Here is a 15,482-nt window from a genome sequence, read left to right as displayed (position 1 = left end):
TTCTTCATTCGCGTATTGATAAATATTAATTAAGAATCGTTTGCCCTTATTTAATTTATCGTAATCTGCCTAAGTGCTTTTCTGTAATTTTTGAATAAGTTTGCCGGATATCGATAAAACATGTAATCAGTTTCGTAATAATTTAACGTAAACAAAATATCCATTTATTTTCCTTTTTGATAATCTTGTATTGACACACGATCATATAGAGAGTCGTTTCGGCGTAAAGAACGCTTAGTTTTAAGGTTTTAGTGTTAGGATTTGTAGTATTAAGAACCATGAACCATATTATCGTATTTGCCGTATTAAATGAAATTTAAGATGAATTAATTGTGATCTTTTGAGGGCACCTTAGAGGATGTAGCGCAGCGGTTGTTTTAAGGGTGGAGTCTAATGAGACTTCACAGGTAGGGTGGGTATAGAAGGTGGCCAATAACATCTTGGCCTCCGTCTTCGATAGGTACAGTCTCTCGTCCGAATCTTAGCCGATGGGTTAAAAATCCTTATCGTTACCGTCTCTCTGTCTACTATTGATAGTTCTGTGACACTTTTGTTTCATCTTAACACAAACCCACACCCATCTCCCTGAGCAGGCCGGTCAAAGCGTAGACAGAGGTGTTAGGGTGGACAACGCTCATAGAGTGTGTTCGTTACAGAATTAAATGGCGCCCAACAATGGAGCAAGCCCGATGCCTGATCAGGCATCTGTCGTTTGACAGCCGAGCTTCCCGAAAATATTTCAATCCATCCATTTTTTTAAAATTGTAGTTTCAGTTAGTATTTCATTTTTGACTTGGATTTGATGGTACTGTGGATATATTCGGAGCCATACCAGCAGAAATGTTATACTTTTTTACATGTTTTTCTATCAGTTCGGTCATACTCGGACATTATAGTTAAAAACATTCCATTTTGATTATTTGATACTTCGGAATTTTAGTTCTGATTTAAAGTCGGTTCTTTACCAGGTTTTCAGTTTTCAAACCACATCTTCTATCCAATTAAAATCGAGATTTGTTCTAGCTGGAAAAATTCGGCTAGTCCCTCTTTTGATTGGTTAGACCTCAAAATACAATTTTTATATAATTAATTCCGCAAACATTTTCAGTTAATAATTAGTACCTATCGAACAAAAATCAACCTGCTGCTCCATTACTCCTCAGGATAAGCCCCTCTTATTTTTATGATACTACCGCATTCCGTATTTCTCAAGGATCTTTCTCGTCTTGTCATTGTTGAATGATTATCGTATTCTTCTATCGCATATCGTACATTTCTATCGCATATCGTATATTTCTATCGCATATCGTATATCTTCCATTTCTCTTTTTAAGTTTTCGAGTTTAGTTAGTTGTTTAGTTAGGCTTGAAATCGTTTAAAAATGTCGGTTAGGCACAGCAGCGAGAACCTAGTTTCTCTAGATGATGATGACTCAGTGACGTGCACCCTCTGCAACGCAGTAGTTTTCGAATTGGATTTAATTGAAACTGCTTGTAAACATTGCTTTCATAAGGCTTGTCTACAAAACTGGCTGCAGGATAACAACACTTGTCCAACATGCTCTCAACCATGTTCTCAGTCCCAGACGGTATCTAATCCGAATTCCGGTATGCAAAATCGAATGATGACCAGATCTAGGTCTCGTAACGCCGATAATCAGAACAATATAATCGTCTCTCAGAATGGCAACTCGAATCCCCATCAAGACAATAGGCAAACTAATGACTCAGATGTAACAGAAGACCCAGATCAGCAAAGTCTTGCGAATCAAATGCGAGCATTTCAAAAAAGCATGTTAGAGAACCAGAGAACATTTCAAGTAACCATGACAGATACAATCACAGAAAAAATGACTCAGATGTTTAGCCAATTGAATAGGTCTACGTTTGCGGATAACAATACGCATCACGAATTCCGTAACAATTCAGGACAAGTTGATTTCCAGAACAATCAGGGTCAAAACAGTCAGCGAGTTAGGAACTCTCCGGATGTGCGAAGCGATCGCAGCGATCTTTCTCTGGATCGTCCTGACAGAATTTCAAATGTGATTTCCAACTGGCGAATCAAATTCAGTGGGTCAGCTGACGACATCGCAGTTGAGGATTTTATATACCGTGTAAACTGTCTCACTACTCAAAGCCTAAACGGAAATTTTGATTTGTTGTCGCAGTTTGCAAATTTGCTATTTGCAGGTCCTGCTCTATCTTTTTACTGGCGTGTTCATAGGTCGGTAGATGACATGAACTGGCATGTACTATGCAGACGCTTAAAGGAGAGATACTCAGATCAGAGATCAGACCGTGAAATAAAAAGTGCCATGCGTCGTCGTAAGCAGGGTTCAAACGAAAGTTTTGATGACTTTCTTGACGCAATGCTTATCATAGCTAATTCCCTCCGAGAGCCCATGCATGATAGTGAGCTAGCCAGCGAAGTGCGCCACAATCTTAAGCCAGACTTGAAACTTGAGTTACTGCATGTTGACATCCCTTCTTTGGAAGCTTTGCGTAAGGCGTGCCACCGCCACGAAGAATTTTATCGTAGCACTCGATCGAAGCCAATTCAACGCCCTAATGTAACCAAACGGTTTGTCAACACAATTCTTCACGAATACGATTCTGAAGATCAGTCCGAAGATGAAGCCGATGTCGAGGGCGAAGTCTGCGCAATTAAGCCTGCAGACAAATTCATATGTTGGAACTGTGATGGAACAGGTCACAGGTTGCGGCATACCCGATGTATATAAACCAAACTGTGCAAAATGTAAATCGGTATCGGAAAACTCCAAGCAGGACATTCGCAAAATGAATGTCCGCAGTTAGCCTTGGATATTCTTAGTACTCCGGATGCTGCGGCAACGGATAATTTACCTGATTTGTCTACTCCTAAACCTGATGTACCGACTACTAAAGCGTTCAATCCGTATCACCTGCGCTTGCAAGAGTATCTTAAACGAAGGCTTAAACCTGTTAGTGTCAATTCTATCTTTGCTTGCAAACGTCGTTCTACCTTGCGTATACGTAAATTTTGGATGCGCAAACGAGCTTTTAACCGTTGCATTATCTCATCAATAATCCACAAAAAGAATGACATCCGGCCTTTCACAACGGTGCAGATATTCGGCCTCGAATATTCAGCTCTCTTAGACAGTGGAGCCAACAAAAGTGTCATTGGTGGAAAGCTTGCCCAACAAATAATATCTAACAAGCTGTATAACAAATTCAAAAGCGTAGTCCGTACTGCAGACGGCCAAACACAATCCGTGGCTGGCACAATCTCCATTCCCTTGACGTACAACTCTATAGATTCAAAATTTGAATTCTTAATAGTACCCTCTATTCAACACAGCGTGATATGCGGCATGGATTTTTGGGAAACCTTTGGCATTTCCATCCAACTTTCGTTTTCTGTTAACGAAATTGAATACAAACCCGAGGACGACCCCTCACACATCTGTTTATCCAACGCACAGAAATCAAAGCTGAAAAGGGTAATCGACTTCCAGCGCACATATAACCTACGTACGAGGCCTAGATCGTTCGAAGTAGGTCAAGAGGTGACAAAACGGAACTTTGCGCTGAGCAACGCTGCCAATCATTTCAACGCAAAGCTAGCCCCAGTCAGAACAAAAGCGCGAGTTAAGGAGAAACTTGGTCAATCATTTTATGTTCTGGAAGATATGAACGGCAAAGAGCTTGGTAAATTCCATGCCAAGGACATCTGGTGATCCCTCCTGACTCCTTTTTCAGTTTTTATTGTTAGTCACAGGGACTAAAAATCAAAACTGTGGTTGTGGGAGTCAGTATTTTCGGCTAAGTTGGCATTCCTAGTTAAGACATTACCCATGGTAATTAACATAAATAGCCCAGATGCAACCCTTCAGTAGCAAGGATCTGATCCTCGTCCAAATACCAAAAATACCATTTTTATGGATTTTGGGGATTTTGTACATCCTACGTCCACTCTAGACGCCATGATTTCCTCCTCTTTGTCGCAAGCTTCTCCCGAGATCGGTTCGTTCCCTGCATAAAGTGTTACAATTATCAAACCCGTCCGCATCCATACATCCGCGTGTGAAATTCTTAGAATTCTGACCAGTACGACCGGTTATCACTCCCAATATTGGTGGTAAGAGAATTGGGGACGATATATGGAAAGAATCTAATTGAAATTCCCGGAAAACAGCAGTGACCAGACCCACGTGCAAATTCTCGAAATTGACGGAAGATTTACAGTCCTCCCTCTGCGCACAGCAAGGTGCAGGTGCCGCGTGCAGCGGTTCATTAGCGGAACTCTACGTTTCTTCAGCGCCAGGCCAGAATCGCCATTTGAGATTCTCATACCGCACACCGCGTGAAAGGAATCTTTTACCTTTGCCACACCTAGATAAATTCCATTATCGGCAAACCATAAGCGGCTGTAAGGATCGCCGTCGTCAACCCGCGTGAGGCTTTGACCTTACCAAGCCCGCACCTCGATCTACAAGTCGGATCACGTTGCAGTTCGGGCGAAAAACGCACCGGCGCCGATTCGGCGTAATTCGGGCAAGACCGCGGAAGCGGATGCCGCATCCCAATTGGAATTTGAGTTCCAATTCTGGCTTCCAGTTAATTTTGGCCGGGACTGCCAACTTGTTTTTGTATCGCTAAAGCGATTGTAGTTTAATTTTCTTATTCTAATTATTTGTACGACAAGTTTCTAATTTAATTTACGATTCCTATTTAGCCATATTAATTGCGTGTGTGCTTATGACATAGTATGACATATATACACCTAAATTAAACTATTCTACAGCGCACATCGATCGTCATCAGGCCTGCTGACTTCGTTGGAGAGTTCGTAAGTACGGCATAGCCGTAAATCATTTACATTCCTACATATATATTCATTCTTGTCTGAGCCCGCACACTTTTTGTACTAGTATATACATGTAAATTTTCTTCATTCGCGTATTGATAAATATTAATTAAGAATCGTTTGCCCTTATTTAATTTATCGTAATCTGCCTAAGTGCTTTTCTGTAATTTTTGAATAAGTTTGCCGGATATCGATAAAACATGTAATCAGTTTCGTAATAATTTAACGTAAACAAAATATCCATTTATTTTCCTTTTTGATAATCTTGTATTGACACACGATCATATAGAGAGTCGTTTCGGCGTAAAGAACGCTTAGTTTTAAGGTTTTAGTGTTAGGATTTGTAGTATTAAGAAATGAAATTTAAGATGAATTAATTGTGATCTTTTGAGGGCACCTTAGAGGATGTAGCGCAGCGGTTGTTTTAAGGGTGGAGTCTAATGAGACTTCACAGGTAGGGTGGGTATAGAAGGTGGCCAATAACATCTTGGCCTCCGTCTTCGATAGGTACAGTCTCTCGTCCGAATCTTAGCCGATGGGTTAAAAATCCTTATCGTTACCGTCTCTCTGTCTACTATTGATAGTTCTGTGACACTTTTGTTTCATCTTAACACAAACCCACACCCATCTCCCTGAGCAGGCCGGTCAAAGCGTAGACAGAGGTGTTAGGGTGGACAACGCTCATAGAGTGTGTTCGTTACAAATCAGGGAATATAATAAAAAAATTGATGTAATCCAAGAAGGAGCTATTTTTATAAATGGTTATAATACTGTTAATGATACTCATTTAAATGGGTCATTTTTAATTACTTTTAATAGTACTACTACAATAAATAATATACCCTACTCTAATCTGGACCATAAGATAATAGAATATGTCACTGCTAAACAGTATAATGATTTTTTAGTATCCGAATATCTTATGTCAAATGATTCGGAACTTTCATTCGATAACATTAACATATTAAACCCATTTATTCAAATTAAACAAACTCAAATCCCAATAACATTTATACTGATCATGTTAATTTTAATATATGTAATTATCACGCTTGTATTTAAATTCAAAAAATATCTAATATTCAAACCACGGCAAATTCATATTGAAATAACCCCCGAAAATAATATGTCCGAAAATGAAAGTACCACTGAGGATCAAATTATAGTCGAATTGACAAATCATCTAAATTCAGTTTATCCGACACTTCCAATGAATCGGGACGATTCAACTTAGAAGGGGGAGAGTTATCCAGCTCATGATCCCAGCCTCTTTACCCAATTTATAAACAAACTCTTCATATACAATTTCTTAGCTGAGAACGCCTTCCAGCTCGAGCGCCCAGCCGCCTTACCCAAGTCGTAAACAATTTCTTATAAACAATTCTTAGCTGGGATCCCCTTACTCAGCGTTCCCACAGAATCCCAATTAGCTCCCCCACTTCAATCGAAGTTCATTATTAAGATTCAATTGCGCCGCAGTCCTCCTAACATAAACTAAGCTGGGTCCAGCTAATGTAAACACAAGCATCCGGTCAACACCCGGCGAGCCCCAAAACTGCAGCGTAATCCGTTTGGCAATTGAGCAGAGAATTAGATCATCCGATTTCCCGACTCTCTTGAGTCCAACCCTTGTCCAACTCTTAATGAGTTCCCCAATTCTCTTAAACCGAGGTTTGATTATCAGATAAGCGGCCCTTGGCCAGGCAGTCCGTTTTTGCATCCGAGAAGATCGGTTGTATAAGAAGTTAATTGTGAACCGCCAAGAATAAAAGTCGATACTAAGGAAATGTTGTGAAGTTTAAACTTAGTGAATAAAAAATAAAAATAAATTTTTTTAAATAATTCACTAGTGAAGTTATTAATTTGCACGAAAGGTATGAAAAACGATAAAGTTTTCCGATTTGTCCCAATCGGATATCTTGCATTTTGCAAAATAAATTTGGTAAGACGAACGTACAATATCTCTGGGCTAGTCGCGTCGTTTAAGTAGCGCGTAAAACGGTCGAAAACAGTTCGTTACAACATAATTTAATAGTAATAACAAGAAAAGACTGCTTTGATTTTGATTTAATATAAACTGTTGTAATTAATTCTTGGGAAACCCATGGAGGTCCCACGTCAAAATTTGTAGGGTTCAACAAGGATTATGTTTAGAACATTATACTATTTTTTAATAAAAATTAAAAATGCCGATTTGCAGAAAACCGCGATTGATTTTTTTTTTTTTTAAGTTTGGACTATAATTTGCTTGGAAACTGTTATGGGAGTTATTTTTAAGAATTTTTTTTTATTTTTTACACCATGTAATTTAAAGTTATACACAATCTTAACAAAAAAAGGCATCGCCATATCTTTGCTTCTGTCAAATGGATAAATTTTCTTAATTGTTTTAAAATCCTGTATAAATGGTCTAATATCGTGATAAAACAAGAAAGGAAGTTAGCTTCGGCAAGCCGAAGCTTATATAAATTAAATTAAAGCTTATATTAAATTTAAAAACACAAAAAATGATATTCCCAATAGTATAAGATAATATGTCACAAAACACCGAAGCTATAATTTGTTTCATATTATTTTCCTACCAATTTTCCGATCGTTCCTATGGCAGCTATATGATATAGTCGTCCGATTTTGATAAAATTAAATTCGAAACTCAGAACTAATTAAAAAATGTTATTTCCAAGCGTAGGAGGTTATATGTTAAAAAACACCGAAGCTATAATTTGTTTCATATTATTTTCCTACCAATTTTGCGATCGTTCCTATGGCAGCTATATGACATAGTCGTCCGATTTTGATAAAATTTAATTCGAAATTCAGAACTAATTAAAAAATGTTATTTCCAAGCGTTGGAGGTTATATGTTGAAAAACACCGAAGCTATAATTTTTTTCATATTATTTTTCCACAAATTTTCCGATCGTTCCTATGGCAGCTATATGATATAGTCGTCCGATTTCGATAAAATTTAATTCAAAATTCAAAATTATTTAAAAATTGTTATTTCCAAGCTTAGGAGTTTATATGCTAAAAAACACCAAAGATATAATTTTTTTTCATTTTTTTGTCCGATTATTCCTATGGGAGCTATAAGATATAGTTGTCCGATCCGGCTGGTTCCGACTTATATACTACCTGCAAAAGATATAAGACTTTTGGGAAAGTTTCAGCTCGATAGCTTTAAAACTGAGAGACTAGTTTGCGTAGATACGGACGGACAGACGGACAGACGGACAGACGGACAGACGGACATGGCTAGATCGACTCGTCTAGTCATGCTGATCAAGAATATATATAATTTATGGGGTCGGAAACGTCTCCTTCACTGCGTTGCAAACTTCTGACTGAAATCAATATACCCTCTGCAAGGGTATAAATATGAAACCGTTTTGAGACCAGAATGAAAATCTCGATACGTTTCACAAAGAATCACTCATATGCTTCTTGCTGAGCCTCAAAAAACTCTATCTCTTTGGTGGCGTGGAACTGAGGAATGATTTTAGATTAATTGAAGTAGCGTTAATGGATAAACTTACGTTGAACTCAAACCTACAATTACGGGAAAAATAGGCAAAGTTGGTGCAAGTAACGAGGTCTTGCGAAATAACGGTAAAAACTAAACAAGTCATATTTATACCCTTGCAGAGGGTATATTGATTTCAGCCAGAAGTTTGCAACGCAGTGAAGGAGACGTTTCCGACCCCATAAAGTATATATATTCTTGATCAGCATGACTAGACGAGTCGATCTAGCCATGTCCGTCTGTCCGTCCGTTTCTACGCAAACTAGTCTCTCAGTTTTAAAGCTATCGGGCTGAAACTTTCCCAAAAGTTTTATATCTTTTGCAGGTAGTATATAAGTCGGAACCAGCCGGATCGGACAATTATATCTAATAGCTCCCATAGGAATAATCGGAAAAAAAAATTTTAAAAAATTACATTTTTAAATTAGTTTTGAATTTTGAATTAAGTTTTATCGAAATCGGATGACTATATCATATAGCTGCCATAGGAACAATCGGAAAATTGGTGGAAAAATAATATGAAACAAATTATAGTTTCGGTGTTTTTCAACATATAACCTCCAACGTTTGGAAATAACATTTTTTAATTAGTTCTGAATTTCGAATTTAATTTTATCAAAATCGGAAGACTATATCATATAGCTGCCATAGGAAAATAGGATCGGAAAATTGGTAGGAAAATAATATGAAACAAATTATAGCTTCGGTGTTTTTTGACATATTATCTTATACCATTGGGAATATCATTTTTGTGTTTTTAAACTTAATAATTATAGCTGCAAGGGTATATAAGTTTCGGCTTGCCGAAGCTAACTTTCTTTCTTGTTTTTTTTGCTGCTTTTCCAAAAAAATGATTAAGGTGAAAAAAAAATTTTAGACAAAAATTAAAGATATTTATAAAAAATCTATTTTGTTTTACTAATTCTGGTTAAAAAAAAATGGTTTTTGAAAAAACCTCTAAGAAATTTTTTAAATATGTGGTGAACATTTAAAAATATCGCATTATCCAGTTATAAGAACTGGCGTCATATAGTTTCGATTGATCGATAACCGCATTTTCGGTGATGGACTTTTTATACGATATATCGTGTTCGCGTTCTTTTCGCCCCTTTGGCGAGAAATAAAACCACTGCATTTTTACGCTCGAACTAAGTAAAGTGGAAAATTGAAAATTTCTCTTGTAAAAGAATGTGTGGCTTGTTTGTTTTCGGGTGGTAGAAAGAAAACATGTTTTAAAAGAAAATCCCCGAAATTGTTTGTTAGAAAATTATTTAGCTTGCGACTACTGAAATGCTCAAAACATTTTTTTATACCCGTTACTCGCAGAGTAAAAGGGTATACTAGATTCGTCGGAAAGTACGTAACAGGCAGAAGGAAGCGTTTCCGACCCCATAAAGTATATATATTCTTGATCAGGATCACTAGCCGAGTCGATCTAGCCATGTCCGTCTGTCCGTCTGTCTGTCCGTCCGGATGAACACTGAGATCTCGGAAACTATAAAAGCTAGGCTATTGAGATTAGGCGTGCAGATTCCTGAGCTTCTTACGCAGCGCAAGTTTGTTTCAGCAGAGTGCCACGCCCACTCTAACGCCCACAAACCGCCCAAAACTGTGGCCCCTACAGTTTTCATGCTAGAATAAAAATTTTAACTGAAATGTATTGTTCTCATCAGTACCTATCGATTGACCCAAAAAAAGTTTGCCACACCCACTTGAACGCCCACAAACCGCCCACAAATTTCAAAAAATCGTAAATATGAACACGGATATCTCGGAAAATATCGTAGATAGAGAAATGGGATTTCAGATTTAGATTCCGTAGGCTTGAGCGCAGCGCAAGTTTGTCACGCGAATATGCCACGCCCACTCTAACGCCCACAACGCTTAAATCTGTCGACCGCCGGTAGGTGGCGCATTTCAATCTCGCTTTGCTGCTTGCACATCTCCATTTTCCTTTGGTCCCTTTAGCTGAGTAACGGTTATCTAATAGTCGAGGTACTCGACTATAGCGTTCTTCCTTGTTTATTTTTAATTTTTATACCCGTTACTCGTAGAGTAAAAGGGTATACTAGATTCGTCGGAAAGTATGTAACAGGCAGAAGGAAGCGTTTCCGACCCCATAAAGTATATATATTCTTGATCAGGATCACTAGCCGAGTCGATCTAGCCATGTCCGTCTGTCCGTCTGTCCGTCTGTCCGTCTGTCCATCTGTCCGTCTGTCCGTCTGTCCGTCTGTCCGTCTGTCCGTCTGTCCGTCTGTCTGTCTGTCCGGATGAACGCTGAGATCTTGGAAACTATGAAAGCTAGGCTACTGAGATTTGGCGTGCCGATTCCTGAGCTTCTTACGCAGCGCAAGTTTGTTTCAGTAGAGTGCCACGCCCACTCTAACGCCCACAAACCGCCCAAAACTGTGGCTCCTACAGTTTTGATGCTAGAATAAAAATTAAAGCTGAAATGTATTGTTCTCATCAATACCTATCGATTGACTAAAAAAAAGTTTGCCACGCCCACTTTTACGCCCACAAACCGCCCACAAACTTCAAAAAATCGTTAATATGAACGTGGATATCTCGGAAACTATCCAAGATAGAGAATTGGGATCTCAGATTTAGATTCCGTAGCCTTGTGCGCAGCGCATGTTTGTCACGCAAATACGCCACGCCCACTCTAACGCCCACAAACCGCCCAAGCCTGTGACGCCCACAATTTTCGTGCTAGATAAAAAATTTTAACTGAAATGTATTGGTCTCGTCAATACCTATCGATTGATTTAAAAAAAACTTGCCACACCTACTCTAACGTCCTCAACGTTTAAATCTGTCTACCGCCGGTAGGTGGCGCATTTGCTGCTTGCATATCTCCATTTTCCTTTGGTCCCTTTAGCTGAGTAACGGGTATCTGATAGTCGAGGTACTCGACTACAGCGTTCTTCCTTGTCTTTTTTCATTCCGTATATTTTTTTTTTTTAATAATTTTATTTTTTATCGTGTTATAATAAATTTTAGTGCCATTCTCGTGATTTGTTAGTACCATCACTAACACATCGCGGCACATCGATATCAATATCGACACACCGATAAAAAAAAAGCTTTCGAGCGATATGTCGGGCAAAATGGTGGAAGTGTGAACCAAGATTTTATTATTTTCTAAGTATTGTAAAAATTAATCTTACTCTGCGTTTTTTATGAAAATTAGCGGAAATTTACGGAAAAAATTTATACAAATTTAACATATATTACTCATTTCTTTAATATATTTACCCTTCCTTTAGTGCGGGTTATATTTATTTCAAGATACAAGATATTTTCAAACTAGCTAAAATGTTTTCAAATAGTTAAAAGGTCGCTTAAAATAAAAAAAATATATATAAATTCAATACGAGTACCATTTGAAGCAAATTAAAATATTCTCAAAACAGGTTATAACATTTTTACTCATGAAAACAATTAAAACAAGAAAGGAAGTTAGCTTCGGCAAGCCGAAGCTTATATACCCTTGCAGCTATAATTATTAAATTTAAAAACACAAAAAATGATATTCCCAATAGTATAAGATAATATGTCAAAAAACACCGAAGCTATAATTTGTTTCATATTATTTTCCTACCAATTTTTCGATCGTTCCTATGGCAGCTATATGATATAGTCGTCCGATTTTGATCAAATTAAATTCGAAATTCAGAACTAATTAAAAAATGTTATTTCCAAGCGTTGGAGGTTATATGTGGAAAAACACCGAAGCTATAATTTGTTTCATATTAGTTTTTTACCAATTTTCCGATCGTTCCTTTGGCAGCTATATGATATAGTCGTCCGATTTCGATAAAATTCAATTAAAAATTCAAAACTAATTAAAAAATGTTATTTCCAAGCTTAGAAGGTTATATGCTAAAAAACACCAAAGATATAATTTTTAAAAATTTGTTTTTCCGATTATGCCTATGGGAGCTATAAGATATAGTTGTCTGATCCGGCTGGTTCCGACTTATATACTACCTGTAAAAGATATAAAACGTTTGGGAATGTTTCAGCCCGATAGCTTTAAAACTGAGAGACTAGTTTGCGTAGAAACGGACGGACAGACGGACATGGCTAGATCGACTCGTCTAGTCATGCTGATCAAGAATATATATACTTTATGGGGTCGGAAACGTCTCCTTCACTGCGTTGCAAACTTCTGACTGAAATCAATATACCCTCTGCAAGGGTATAATAAATATTTAAATATTTGGAAAAAACATGAAAATATAAGCGATATACTTAAAATAATTATTTATTAACGTTGAAATTACTATTAAAATATTTAAATAATAATTAAATTTGCTACGTATTTATTATACCCGTTACTCGTAGAGTAATTGATTCGTCGGAAAGTTTGTAACAGGCAGAAGAAAGCGTTTCCGGCCCAATAAAGTGTACATATTTTTCATCAGAATCACTAGCCGAGTCAAACTAGCTGAGATCTCGGAAACTATAAGAGCTAGGATATTGGGATTTCGCATGCAGATTCCTGATTCCTTCTTACGCAGCGCAAGTTTGTTTCAGCAGGGTGCCACGCCTACTCTAACGCCCACAAACTGCCAAAAACTGTGGCTCCTACAGTTTTGATGCTAGAATAAAAAATTTAACTGAAATGTATTGTTCTCATCAATACCTATCGATTGACCCAAAAGTTTGCCACGCCCACTTTAACCCCAGCAAGCCGCCCACAAACTTAAGAAAATCGTAAGTATGAACGCGGATATCTCGGAAAGTATAAAATATAGAGAATTGGGATTTTAGATTTGGATTCCGTAGCCTTGTACGCAGCGCAAGTTTATTACGCGAATATGCCACGCCCACTTGAACGCCCACAAGCCGCCTAAGCTTGTAGCGCCCACAATTTCATGCTAGAAAAAAATGTTAACTGAAATGTTTTGTTCTCATCAATACCTATCGAGTGACCCAAAAAAAGTTTGCCACGCCCACTCTAACGCCCATAACGCCAAAATATGTCTACCGCCCACATAACCATATATGGAGATCGCGGGTAGGTGGCGAATTTCAATCTCGCTTTGCTGCTTGCATATCTCCATTTCCCTTTGGTCCCTTTAGCTGAGTAACGGGTATCTGATAGTCGAGGTACTCGACTATAGCGTTCTTCCTTGTTTTTTCTACCTTTTCCCCTCACGATCTTTTTCGACAACCCCTATATTTGGCACGCAGATTCCGGAGCTTCTTTCGTAGCGCAAGTTTGTTTCAGCAGGGTGCCACGCCCACTCTAAAGCCCACAAGCCACCCAAAGCTGTGGCTCCTACAGTTTTGATGCTAGAATAAAAATTTTAACTGAAATGTATTGTGCTTATCAATACCTATCTATTGGCCCAAAAAAAGTTTGCCACGCCCACTTTAACGCCATATGCGTCTTGATTGGTTCGGCTAGACGGTAACTTTTAGCCTGTCTAGCTCTAACCTGTCTAGCGGCCACGTTTTTGAAGATTGTGTAAAAGTGAAAATTAAAATTGATTTTATTGATAAATACTTATCTACAGTGGTCGGCATAAGTATTTTGACAAAACAAAGGTTAAATATACTCATAATTTGAACTTACTTCTTGGCATTAATGGAAAGGTAATTTAAATGCCGTTTGAATGGTACAATACATTTCTTAACCCATTCAGTACTTATTGAAAAGGACGAATTTGTGTAAACATCTACTTTTTAAACATTTTTCCTCGACTTGAAAACTTAAATTTTTTGATGCGAAAAGTTTCTTCATACAATAATAATGGTTACTGCAAAAAGAATTTTTCAAAAATAATTTTGCTTATATTTTTTATGATTTTTTGAAGGTGACAATGTCCGAAAAAATTTTTATGAAAAAAAGAAAAATATGGCTCAAATTCATGTTTGTAAACATTTTCAGAAAATCGTAAAAAAAAATATAACAAAATGATTTTTGAAAAATTCTTTTTGCAGTTACTATTATTTTTCTTTGAAGAAACTTTTTGAATCAAACAATTTTAGTTTTCAAAGTGGTCGTGAGGACATAAATGACGGACGAGCCGAAACCCAAAAAATCGCGCCTGGAGAAGTAAAAAGTGAAGACAATGCTGATTTGTTTTTATGATTCCAAGGGTATTGTCCACAAAGAATTTGTTCCACCCGGCCGAAACGTTAGTGCGGTATTCTACCTTGGAGTTTTGAAGCGTTTGGTGCGCCGTATTCGACGTGTTCGGCCCGAATATCGCGAAGATGGAAGTTGGCGTTTGTTGCACGATAATGCGCCGTCTCATCGATCGACGCTTGTGTCCGACTATTTGACCAAAAATCACATTTTAACCATCAACCACTCCCCGTATTCACCTGATATGGCACCGTGCGACTTCTACCTTTTCGGAAAAATGCATTTGCCGATAAAAGGAAAACTTTATGCAGACATAGAGGCCATTCAAAAGGCTTGCACCGGCATACTGGCGGCCATACCGGGCAACGAGCTAAAACACTCGTTCGACATGCTTTTGGACCGTGCAAAACGCTGTATTAAAGCAGAAGGAGACTATTTTGAATAAAATAAATTGATTTTGCCGAAAAAACTATTTGTTCTGTCTTTTTTTTAAAAGTCCTGTTTACTTTGGAACTCACCTTGTATAGTGATGGCAAAAAATTTGTAATGTTTTATTTGTGAAATCGCTATGATAACTGCATCGAATATTGACAATACTTCTCAAGTATCTTAATTTGAAATATTTACAAACCACAGCGGGCGCATCAGTTATTCCACCAATATCCTCTTCTTTTCTAATTAACTCTCGGCGGAAATTTTCAACTACCTCATCGATCGTGGGGAAATAATGAGGCATTTCTCTTTACTCTCTCTCTTTACTGGCGCTATTCCGACGACGATTCCAAGTACAAATAATAATATCAAAACCATAATTATTTTCATTTTTTGTATTTTATTATATTTTATTATGCGATTATATAATTTTATATATACTTTTATTATATAGTTTTACAGAATTGTGATTAAAGTAAAAAATGCATGAATGCATGTATAGTATATAGGTATAAAGATTATACATTTTTTTTGATAGTCGAGGTACTCGACTATAGCGTTCTTCCTT

The sequence above is a fragment of the Drosophila subpulchrella genome, unplaced genomic scaffold (genome assembly GCF_014743375.2).
Source record: "Drosophila subpulchrella strain 33 F10 #4 breed RU33 unplaced genomic scaffold, RU_Dsub_v1.1 Primary Assembly Seq370, whole genome shotgun sequence".
NCBI classification, from domain to species: Eukaryota; Metazoa; Arthropoda; class Insecta; order Diptera; family Drosophilidae; genus Drosophila; species Drosophila subpulchrella.
Note: the sequence above shows the minus strand (reverse complement) of the source record.